This window comes from Chiloscyllium plagiosum, unplaced genomic scaffold, assembly GCF_037043375.1.
Source record: "Chiloscyllium plagiosum isolate Xiang-an unplaced genomic scaffold, Cpla_swu_hap1 HiC_scaffold_1, whole genome shotgun sequence".
NCBI classification, from domain to species: Eukaryota; Metazoa; Chordata; class Chondrichthyes; order Orectolobiformes; family Hemiscylliidae; genus Chiloscyllium; species Chiloscyllium plagiosum.
The window spans coordinates 90,638,111-90,650,912 of NW_028270139.1; the positions used below are offsets into that span (position 1 = coordinate 90,638,111).

Consider the following 12,802-nt stretch of genomic DNA (forward strand, 5'->3'; position numbering starts at 1 on the left):
TCTCTCTACCCTTGGAAAAATACCTTGGCTTTTCACCTCATCTATTCTCCATGATTTATAAATCTCTACAAGTTTACCATTCACCCTCCATGGCTCATTTATCTATCTGCCTCTCTTTCATTCTAACAGGAAAACGTCCCCCAATAGGGCAGGAAGAGTCAATTTGGGAGGTCCGCTGCCATTATTTCAGCTCCTCACTCCTTATGAAGAGAGGATCCTAATCCCGATCCTGACCCTGACCATCTTCAACAGGTCCTGATCTGCTGTCCTTGACTTATTGTGTCGGGACAAGCTGAGCAAAAGCAGTCCAATTGAAGTGAGGCCATCTGAGAACTGTGATGAGCTTCTAGGCTTTGTGTCTGTGCGACATGGCACAGCAAGACAGCAGTAGTATTAGTCTGGTCTGGCTGAGAGGGTAATGTGCAAAAATATAAGACAATGTAAGGCAGAGATGCTGTGAACAATAAGGTGGGCTCAGTCAGTGAGTGCTATGACAATGAGGGAAGAGCCTCGAGATGCAGCCTGCTCCAGCCTGTGAACTGTGTGCATGTGCCTGAATGCACAATGACCTTGTTGCAGCACTACAATGATCATTGCCAGTGCAGACTGAGGTGCAGCATTGAAAAACAGTAAGTGCATTGTAAGTGAATCAGAGATGTGCCATGAGGACTCATAGAGGCCACTCATGGGGAATACTTGTACCTGGTGCCCATGGAGTTGACAAGTCAAGTTTTTCCGATGGCTAGTTTGTTTAGCACATTTGGAAATGTCACACCCTGTGACAATTCGGATTGTTAACAAAATGCAATAATGATTGTCCTTTGGCAGCTCACTGCTCCCTAATGGAAATCTCAACATGCCACTTGAGAAAAGGGAACAAGATATGATGAGATTGTCCATCAAAATGGGCCTGGCCTAACATCTCACTTGCTTCTACCAGTTTTCTCGCCATAGCTTATGTTGCTAATGGTCTGTAAAGTTCCACTCTTGTGTCCCCTTGTTCTTGATGCCTTAAGTGAAACTATTTCCCCAACATCTCGCAAATGGAATGCTTGTATTCTTTTAAACAGCATGAGCAAATCCACCTCCATCTTTGACACTCTAGGAAATGCGAACTGGGCTTATAGAATATTTGCTTATAATTTAATCTTCTAAGACTCAGCATCATTTAGGTAAATTCAGCACTCCCTTTGCCAGCTAATTGCCTTTGAGAGTGTGGTGGTGATTTACCTTCTTGAATTGACCTCCTGCATTTCATTTAGGGAGTGGGGGCTGTGAGGGAAGAAGTTACAGGTACACCAACATTCCTGTTAAGACCCAGAGTTTGACGGTTTTGATGAAGTGAGTGAAGGAATGAGAATTATAGTTCTTGTTGCAATGTACTCTTTGTTTTTGCTCACATAATTTCTTTTATATTCAGTACAAGTGTTCTCATAACAAATATCTTTTTGGATTGATTTGACACTCAGGGGCTGTAGTAGTCTTAATATGTTATTTAGGGAACTATTACTGAAGATTTATGTCCATCATGCTAACTAAGTCGATTAGTCTTTAGGCAATTAATTTGAGCACTCCACAATTCTATTGCTTTTACTTCAACAACAAATATTGAATTGAGTTTGGTGACTGATTGGATTCTGGGCTCAGATGTGTTCCATTTAGTCTAAAAGCTTTAAGGAAAATCTATCAAACATTTGGAGTATTGTGATCAATTATGGTCTGAATTTAGTTTAAATAAATATAGGAGATGTTTACTACTTACTCTCAGAATGGGTGTAGAAATTACACAGTACAAGGACGATCAACCTTTTTATTAGATCAGGTTAATATGCCACTATCAAATCTGACTCTATATTGACTCAGTCACCTAAAGGAATACAGAGCAGAAAATTAGAAACAGTTTTGAAATTTGGATGCAAGAAATATTATGCCCTGTGCAATAAAATAATACATCTAATAACTAATAATTTAGGTCATGATTAATTTAACCATGATTAGGAAAATTAATTAAGTAAATTTGATTTTGAAATGCTCAAGATGCATTCGCTTTTATTTTTTAGAATTTAACTTCATTTAATTTCCAGTAAATGATGACTGATTTCAAACAAGTATAAATAATAATTTTATCATCTGAGTTAAGATTCATAACTATGTAATTGATAAGAATCATGTCGTCAGGTCAATAGCAAACTGGAAACTCAAGGACATTGGAACATCTTTGCACTAGCATAATAAAAATAAGAAATGCAGTTTGCCCCAAAATTGCAGAACCTGGTTTAGTTTCATAATTATCAAGATTTTATTTTTGCTTTCAAGTGTTATGCATCCTAGAAGAATGGTGACTGATCACATAATGAATAATTCTAAATGTTCATATTTGCTTATGATTACAAAACAATGTATGGCAAGGGAATTAGGTGGAATCTCAGAATACGAAATTGCTGTTTCTCAGTCCAGGACAGTTTGCTGCAAGGAATTCTGCTGAGGTGTGGGTCTGATTATGTGTTGGGATAAATGATGCTACATAATCCAGCCACATAGTCATATCAGAGATAGTTTATTCAAGAAGTAAGCTCTTCCACACCAAGATACTGCTTCCAACCTAATCAGAAGACTGAATGTTCTTAAGCCTGGCCTACTGAGGTCCTTTTTCCTGAAGTGTTTCATTTTAGGTTTTTAAGAAAATTCAGCTTCTTCACTTATATATTTATAGTAAGTGTCTATGTGCTTGCAGCTTCCCCTACATCTGCATCTTCTGCCTTTTATCTTGCATGTCTCACCAAAATACCTCAAGTGCCCCGAGAAACACATACATTAGAGGATGTCACTTTGACTTTAGCTACTCCAATTTCATCAGAATTTAAAAAGCCGCATTTTAACTAAAAACTAACCTGTCAGGTTGATTTGTATGGATGTTAAAACATCTGTTAAGATAATAATTTAAATCTGATTCTTGCCAGGAAGAAATATTTTCAAAGCAGCTGAGATAAAAAGCATTCATATCTATAAAATATTTCTAAATCTTTATAGGTCAATTGTTTTCTTGCATATTAAATGCAAATGAGGTGTTAAATCTTGAACTAAGGAAGCTATGTGCTTGATTGGCCAATAAGTTATTATTATCTATCATTTATTCCTCCTATTTTCAGATCACGTTCATGGTCAAGATTTCCATATGATGGTGTTTGAAAAAGAAAGCAGTGAATCAAACATAATTGTTAAATATTCAAGCACTGTAATCAAACATTACAATGTATTTTGACAGAAAAGTAACAATCATGAAAACTGTTTTGGATTATATTTATCCAATTGATTGACCAGAGAGTAGTCGATGATGGAAATCAAATAAGATTGTGAATTCCCTGCAATTTTTGGTATTATTAAATATAAAAAGCAAATGGATTTTCTCAAAATTGTGGGGTGGGGGAGGGATGCAGTGGAGCATTTGGGGTCTCTGGGTTTGACCTCAAGAGAGTATAAGTTTAGAAGGATGTGTATCTCATTGAAACTTACCAAATATTGAGAAGCCTGGATAGAATGGATGTGCAGAAGATGTATCTGCTTGTAGGAGAGACCCCAGGGCGTAGCCTAGGAGGAAAGAGATTACCCTTTAGTACCGAGATGAAGTGGAATTTCTTTAGCCAGAGGGTGGTTAATCTGTGGAGCTCATTGCCACGGAATGTTGCAGAGGTCAAATGTTACGACACGACGGTGAACCCTTCTGTTAATTAAACCAAACACCCAGAACAGCTCATGTCACCTCATAATCTGTCAAAGTATGAGTGACAGAGAACTCCCAAATTCCACTATTTAAAAAAAATCAATTTATTCTTTAACTCTAAAGTGAACATTAAACAACAACTATTCACAACTCTCAGCCCCTCTTTCTTATAACTGTTTATTAGATGCATTCAACTCTATAACAATATACTGTTCCAATAAAACACTTATTAAAATTACATCAACTTACTTTTAAAACCATACAGCGGCTGTCATCTCCGGTGTCTATCATCTTCAGACTGAAGATCTCCCTGGGTCATCATTTTTCTTTTTACTGTGAAGATGTTTCATATGAAAAGGTACCTTTGATAGAGAGCGTTCCTAATTTCTTGGCTCTCGATGGCAGTTTCTCTGTCTGATTTTCAAAATGCCTGCCTTTTTCATACCTCCAACATCGGATCATCTCATTGGTTCGATGTTGGCAAAAACAATAAATTCAAACTCGATTGGGTTTTAGTATTCTGGGGCACAGTTTAAACTGGTTAAATTTGAATTGTTATCAAAACAGCAACTAAAACTCGGGTAACTATTTCACAGCCAAATGTTACATATGTTCAATTTTCCAATACAGTCTGAGACTGCTAGAAAGTCATATGACAGGTGTTTATAAGCTCTCAGTGCAAAACAGCATTCATTCTATATTAAAGGTTCAGTACACGCCTTCAACTTCATAATACATGTCAGTGAGTGGTTCATTAAGACATATTATATTTGCAGAATTATATTTGCAGATACATTCTATTTTACTCACAGTGTCCATTCATCTGTTGCCCTAGCGTCTGCTTGGTCTCGTCAATGTACCATGCCTCTGGGCATCCTTGCCTGCAACGTATGAGATAGACAATGTTGGCCGTGCCATGGCTGGAAGCTGTAATGCCCACCTCAGGAGACAGACATGGAATGCAACCAACAGGGTACCCTTCATTGTCTAGTACTTTCTGGGAGTGGAGAAACTATGCCGTGTTCTTTGCAGCCTGCAACACATTATCAATGAGGATAAGCACTTCCCTATGCCTCCACTTCTCACCTTTAAAGCAACCATTGAACTTTAAACAGACCATTGCTCACAGCAAACTGCCCAGACTTCAGGACAACATGGACCACAACACTGCACAACCATATCATGGCAACCACTGCAAGACGTGTCAGAATGTCGACACAGATGCCACCATCACACGCTGGTACACCACCCACCACGTATGCAGCAGGTACTCATGTGACTCAGCCAACATTGTTTATCTTAAAAGCTGAATGCAAGGAAGCCCCGAGGCATGGTACATTGGCGAGACCAAGTCGATGCTATAACAATGGATGAATGGACACTGTGCAACAATCACCAGACAGAGTGGTCCCTCCCAGTCAGGGAACACTTCAGCGGTCAGAGTCATACAACCTTAGATCTTCAGGTGACCATCCTATAAAGTGGACTTCAGGATACACATCAACACAGAGTGGCTGAGCAGTAGCCAAGTTCGGATGGCCTCAACTGGGACCTTGGGTTTATGTCACACTGCAGGTGACCCCACTACACTATACACTCTGTCATTCACAAGCCCTCTCTCATACACACACTCAGATACACCCCCCACGCGCACACCTTCTCACAGGCTTATTCTCCATCACACTCACACACACACACTTTACCAAGCATTCACGCATGTAAACGCACACTCACACTCACAAGTGCACACACTCTCTCTCTTATTCATGCACACACACATACAAGTCTATGGGGTAAATTTGCATTTGCAGAATTATACTTGCAGATGCATTCTATTTTGCTCAAAAAGCGCACAATCTGCAGGCAGTTAACCCATGTAATATTTTATAAATTCCTACTTTGGAAATAGAACCAGTCTGACTCAAGGTTGGAATACAGACAGACTCTAACCTCACACCTTTAATGCATTGTCTGAGCTGAGATGTCACTTTTTTTTCTAAAACCTTAAGTTACCTTGAGAATGTTTATGTTCTGGGATTTACATATTAATGAACTGAAACCTGCAACCTAGTTTGCTGCAACATGGGTTTGTTCAATATATAATTTCAGCATGAAACTGTAATGTTTTGCTATAAATTCTGTGTCATATGATCCCATTCCACAGCTACCTGATGAAGGAGCACCACTCCGAAAGCTAGTGTTTCCAAATAAACCTGTTGAACTATAAACTGGTGTTGTGTGTTTTTTAACTTTGTTTACCCCAGTCCTACACCGGACTCCTCCACATCGTCTTTATCATTGGAATGCAAAAGGATGATAATTTATGCTTGAGTTGTATTAAACCTTAGTCAAACAGCATCTGGAATACTACATTTTGTTTTGGGCACTGACGTTCTAAACAAATGCATTTGTCTTTCGAGGATGTACAATATACATTGTCCAGAATTATATTAGGTCGTTGGACAAATGGTAGTGTCATTCTTGAGGCCAGCTACACAAGCATTCAGGCAAAACTCCTGTAAAATCCCCTGTGATGGACTAGACACTGTCCAGATGACCACAGAGTGTCTCCCCTGCCAGGTCTTTTCTAACTTTCATTTGGTCAAAGGATATGCTTTAAAATAACTCTGAAGCTGTCCCTGAAGCTTGGCTGTATTGATATTAATGACTTGGTGGGGGCAACTATTTGTTGTTCAGCACGGTTGTTAGATTTTTAGGTGTTTATGGTCACATGTTACCTAATATAAGCAATCATACATAAAGGATTTCCATATAATTTATTAAATTTGCTAAGTAGCAGCAGTTTGGATATCAGTTAACTAGGCAAAGAGGATGGCTGGCTGATGCCAGAGGATATATAGACAGTTGGCATAGTGTATGTCAATCTCATTATTGTTATGATGTGAAGGCAGCATTCTGCTATCTGGCTGAAACGTTTGGAAATTCCTCGGTCTTTGCTCAATCTCCTCTGGTCCACCTTCCATGGGAAAATGAGGACTGTTCTGTGACTCTGAACACTTGTTGGTGTTCCCAACTTTTGAGGTTGGCGATATATACTGTGCCAATCACATGTCTGAATCCTTTTTTTCTGCCAGCATAGAATGTCTTCTCAGAATGTCAGGATAACTATTGGCCCCTGTTGTCCATTTTCATAGTAAGGTCAGTTTTCACTTTTCCTCAGAACAACTTGTCCTGCTTTTTCGAAACAAGTTGAGGAACCAAGTGTCAGTGGTATGGTAGTTTTCGTAACCATGTCTTTAACTTGTCTTTTGTTCTTGTTTAAGAATTATTTATATTTGAGGAAGGAAAGTAACTGCTATAGCATGAGAATTCAAGTGACACAGAAAGTATGAGAAAAATGGATTACAATTGCCAACATGTTGGCAGCTTTCCATCAATTCACAATGTGTTTCAAGTCCAACCCCTTAATGATGAGGGGAAAGCAGCATCAATAAAAGAAAAGGAAGTCAATCCTGCAATCTGGATTATAGTACCTCATTGGGCATCTTGCCTCATGTGCCTAAAAATCTGTGGGTGAAGAATCAGCCTGATCAGTCATGTGAAAACTCATGGTTAAAAACCCACAACCTAGAGTAGACGGCACCCACAAATTTTGGGACAGCTGACCATGAGGGAAGTGGTCAGGGCTTAGATTATGAGAACAGTTTGAATTAACAGGCCTTGTATTTACCTGAATTTAGATGGCTAAGAATGATCTAAGTGTAGATTCATTTACTTCAGATTAGTAAAGGTTGAGATTCAATAGTGTAGATATAGAGAAGCTATTCTCTCCATTGGCAGAACGGACTTTGAGGGGCATTGCCTTACTTTGTATGAACCCCATCTCTCTCTCTCTCTCTCACACACTCACACACACATTTTGTCGCGTGCTCTCTGTCATTTCTACACGTGCACCCCATATAAGTTTATGGGATGAATATGTTTTTGCAGAATTACACTTTATTTTGCTCAAAAACTGCATAAATCCATGTAAAACTATGCAGATGGCTTGTCAGTCTGACTCAACATTGGGACACAGACAGACTTCATATCTATTGTTAGAAAAGCTGAATATCTTGAGAATATAATTTAAAAGAATTTCTGGGATTTACATATCAAAGAACAGAAACCAGCATATCCCATTATAAAAGATGAAAGTTTTAATCTAAAATAGTTTACTGTATCACATCTCCATGACACTGGACTCCCTTGGCTATAAATTCTGTGATCATGATCTTATTCTCCACGATCACCCGATGAAGGAGCAACGCGCTGAAAGCTTGTGCTTTCAAATAAACCTGTTGGACTATAACCTAGTGTTATGTGATTTTTAACTTTGTATGAAAAATTTTATCATTGAAATGTGGAGCCATCGTTCCCCTAAAGAATTCTGGATTTCCAGACTGAGATTGAGGTGATTTTTTTGCCAGTAAGAAATATGGTTTAAAGTTGGGCCAATAAAGTTGGATATCGATTAACAATGATCTTTTTGAAATCACCAACTAAGCTTGAGGGTTTAAATGGTCTATTGCTCCTCCTGTTCCCAAGGAGGGGTCTTCATAGCACCAGTGTGACACTGATCCCCAGTAAATCTGTGGGTGTTGAAGAGAGCAGATGTTTTATCTTACAGATCCATCCAGCAGGATGTCTGTTTGATGAATTGACTGTTTTTATCTCCTCACCCATCAAATTCATTTATTAATATTTAATAGTTACTATGAACTTCTAATAATTTCTGAAATCTCATGCGCTAACCTAAATATTAAGCTAACCACTGAAATACAATTTCTCACTTTTCACGTGACCATTTCCTGCTGAAGTAACCTCTAATTTTAGACTAATTGACATTTCCATGCTATTACTATCCATGATAAAGATGCTTTAAAAATAATTTAGAACAAAGGATGGTAACATTGCATGTTTATAAATATGTTTAAATATCCAAGCATTCATTGGATTTAAATTGATGCTTGTTTATATCATTAGGGCTATCAAGCAAATGTAGTGTGACAACCTTGCGTATTTTTTAATTGAAAGGATTCCTTTATTAATTCCAGTTACTTCTAAACTTTTGGGATTAACTGTTAAGAGAAACAAAGATGGGGGATCTCGGAAATACTGGTAATGGATGCCAGCACAGGTAAAGATCACCACGATGTTGCGATAGAGGGTTTTTTTTTTAAGATTTTAAAGATTGAGAGTTATAGGGAGGAAATGGGAATATGGCATTGGGGTAGACAATCAACCACAATCATGTTGAATGGTGAAGCAGGTTTCAAGGGCAAAATGTCCTACACTTGCTCACTATGTTTTTATGTCTACGAATCCTGCTATCCTTTCAAGTAAATCAAATTCAGACAATTTAAGAGCCTGGAAGAGCTTGTTAGCATTTAAATTTCTAATTTTTAAAGATGCATGAGCAACGTGCATGTTTAGTTACGTTTTGGTATTCACTCATGGGATATGGGCATCACTAGGGTGAGTCCAGTTTCTGGTCAATGATAATGATCAGAATGTTGATAGTGGGGATTCAGTGATGGTGATACCAATGAATGTCAAGGAGTGAAGGCTAGTTTTTCTCTTTTTAAATGAGCATTACGCAAATGTTACTTGCCAACTCAAGCCTGGATATATTCCAGATCCTGTTGTATTTGAACATGAACTGTTTCAGTATCTGAGGAACTACAAATGGTGTCGAACATTATATAATCCTCAGCGAACATCCCCACTTCTGACCTTATGATGAAGTCGCTGAAGATCCTTGAGCCTTGGACACCACCCTGAGGAATTCCTGCAGAGATGTCCTGGAGCTGTGATGACTGACCATCAACAACCATGACCACCTTCCTGTGTGGTAGATATGACTCCAACCTGTGGAGCGTTTGCCCCCAATACCCACTGACTCCAATATTGCTAAGACTGTTTGATGCCACACTTGGTCATGGGCAGTCTCTCTCCCCTCATCTCTTGGAATTCAGTTCTCATGTCCATGTTTGAACCAAGACTACAATGAGGTCTAGAGCTGAGTGACCATAGCAGAACTCAAAGTGAGTGTCAGTGAGCAGGTTATTGAATTTTGAATATTTTTGAATATTGTTGATTCAAGAAGGATTTCTGTCCACTCATAGGATCCAAATCTTTCAGAAGCAAACAAAATCCTTTTCAATATTTCTAACTGGTCAACCAATCAAATTGTATGCTTAATACAGAGCACACTTTTCTTTATATTAATCAATCTGTTTGAATATGTTATGCTACATCACTGGAGCTGATGGGACTTGAACCAAGACCTTCTGACCCAGAGGTAATGATAGTACTACTGTCCCAAAAGATCCCACATTTTATATTTGTAGCCTAGACTGATTGGATTGCTTACCACTCTCCCAGTGTTTAAATTGAAATGAAATCATGGACCAATGTCTCTCCTAGTGTGCTGTGGTCCTGTGATCTCTACCATAAGGTACACATCCTGTAGGTAGCCATCCTTAGCCTCATTTCAAAGTCCTCCATGTTTTGAACGTACAGCCGTCATGTACACACAAAGCATAGTGTCAGAAGAGGCACTGAGGTGAATGGTCGAAGCTGAAATAAAAGGTATAACTTCAGAGCTGTGAGCTGCCACTGGCAAAGAAAAAAGGAAGATCACAGTTAAAACACTGAAGAGAAAATGGCTACAACACACCTCCTACCAGCTCGTGTTCAAATTACTGGGGATATGGGACAGAACTGGGAATCCCTTCATGAATAATGACAACATCATCCAATACCTACAAATTTGCTATGCAAACCATAAGAAGTACAAGTCACTGCACTAACGGCGTTTTAGTAGATCTTAAAATTGGGCTCTAGATTTCACTCAGTAACATGTCCAAATGTTATGACTGGACTTGAAATTCAACCTAAGGAGTAATTAGAAGTGAGAACTCATCATGATAATTTAAAATAGTATGAGACAAACAGTAAACTAGCCTTGACCACGACGTTAACACAAATACATAATGTCAGCAAAACCTTACCAAACAGCTCCAGCAATTAACCACTTGGAAATTGCATGGAGGCAGACACGAGGGACAATAAAGATTTGGGTTGTACTAAAAAGTCTGATTGGTTTATTAATGTTACTTAGGCAGGAAACTTGCTGACTTTACCAGTTTGGTTGATATGGAACTCCAGAGCCAGATCCAGATCAGTTGCAATGTGCAAAACATCAATAAGTGCTGAACTTGCCGACAATATTCATATGCCAATGAAGAAAAGTGATTTTGTGATAGCTTTGGGGTAAATCTATTTCTTTCTGTCTTGTATCATTGGCAAAAAATAGAGAGATGTTTCATTTCTATCCTTTGGAAATTATATTCATAACTTTTTACTTAAAATATGTTGAACGGCACTTTTTAATTAAAGGTTTATATGCAAAGTTTCGGACAAATGCAGCCAGGATTTTTAACATGCTATATTTCCAGAAATCAATGCAGTTTTTAAAAGTCTATCACTCGATACAGTTCAATTTAAGTCCTACGGCTGACCGAAGACTTCAATAGTCTATAAATTTAAATTGGTTACATCACCTGCAGCTATCACTATATGCTCTAATAGCTTCATGTGGAGTAAAAGTAATTACATTTTAAATTTTCCATTCTCAGCGTAATTTATGACATGATGACTTAAGAATGACAAAGGTATTGATTTTGTTTTAGCACCATTTCAATCAGGTTTAAATTGCACCTTTTTATGGCAAAATCTCTAAAGAAATGTTATATGGTACGCCTGAATTCAGTGTATTTGAATAATGTTGCGGTGAAGTTTCTATATTTGAATTCTGTAAAATTACTTGGATTGATCTTTTTGCAATCTTCAATTATAAAAATCACCATCTGTGGTAGAGCAGCAGTGAAGACATCAATGCATTTAACTCCTCATTGTTTACAGTAATAATGTCAATTGGAACTTTTCCTGAATTTTTTTTTGTCAGACCAAGCAAAGTTTCTTCATTTGTCATGAAATTGAATAAGGTTTGATTCAAAAGGAGACAGATTTGAAAAGGGTCTCCATTTGGAAAACATAAACTGACATTTATTTTTTGATTCTCAAGGGCCAGTTTTAACCCTATTCATCTGATGGGAAAGGAATAGGCATGTGGTTAAAAAGCTTGTGATACATTGTACTCCCAGCCATTATCATTTTAAACACAGAGACTGAGTTTGAGTGCTGCATGTACTAATTGTGGGAGCGGGTATCTTCAAGGGCAACTGATTCCCCTCCACCAGCAATGAAAATCCTCAGTAGGATCAAGTGCCAATTGACGTTTGAGCTTAACCTGACAGACTGCAACAGTTCAAGAAGATGGCTTACCACCACCTTCTCTAAATAAGGAAGGTGGAAGCTTGATAAGCCAAAGGGCCTGTTCCTGTGCTGTATTTAATTGTATGTTTTGCATTCTCAAGGGCAATCAGAAATGGGTAATAAATACCACCCTAACCAGAGTCCCTTGTGATAAGGCCCAATAAATAGATTTAGTTTAAGAGGCTAATGACTGCTAAGTCCTCTGTATGAACTTTGGATTCTTCACTCTCCCAAAAGACAAGTTGTCTATAAACAGTAATACAAAAGCAAAACACAATGGATGCCAGAAATTTGAAATATAAAAAAAACAGATAATGCTAGAAACACCAAGTGATCAGGCAGCACCTTTGTAGAGAGAAACAGTTCAAGTTCATGGTTCATGTCAATGACCTTTCATCAAAACTTTAACTGACGTGAAACATTAACTCTGTTTCTCTCTCTCCACCGATATGGCAGATCTGCTGAGCATTCATAGTAATTGCTGCCCATAAAAGTATAATTGGCATTGATCTCTTGGCTTCCTGCACTGATAATGAGTCCTGTTCACAAAAGTTTATCAGACCTTGGAGACACCATCAGTAGAGACAGGAAATGTCACTCGCTATTCATTGCCTGCCTAATGGTCATCAGAAATGAAACTTGATTTCTGTGTGCACAAGCACCCTACTATGGTAAAACCTGATTGAAGTTTACTGTCAAGCACAACTATGTGGGAATACTGTTGTTTAATTGAGAAAA

At 38.2% G+C, this 12,802-nt stretch overlaps 1 protein-coding gene and 1 long non-coding RNA gene across 4 annotated transcripts in view; one reads left to right on the forward strand and one right to left on the reverse strand.

The window, feature by feature from the left end:
* Window positions 1-12,802, forward strand: part of pde4d (phosphodiesterase 4D, cAMP-specific) — a 1,351,522-nt gene that overhangs the window by 350,855 nt on the left and 987,865 nt on the right. The window lies entirely within an intron of this gene.
* Window positions 1,763-4,120, reverse strand: LOC148152158 (uncharacterized). The gene is made up of 3 exons (XR_015758612.1): window positions 3,971-4,120; window positions 3,514-3,588; window positions 1,763-1,867 (listed from the first exon to the last, which is right to left on the reverse strand). It is a non-coding gene; the product is annotated as an uncharacterized LOC148152158 (long non-coding RNA).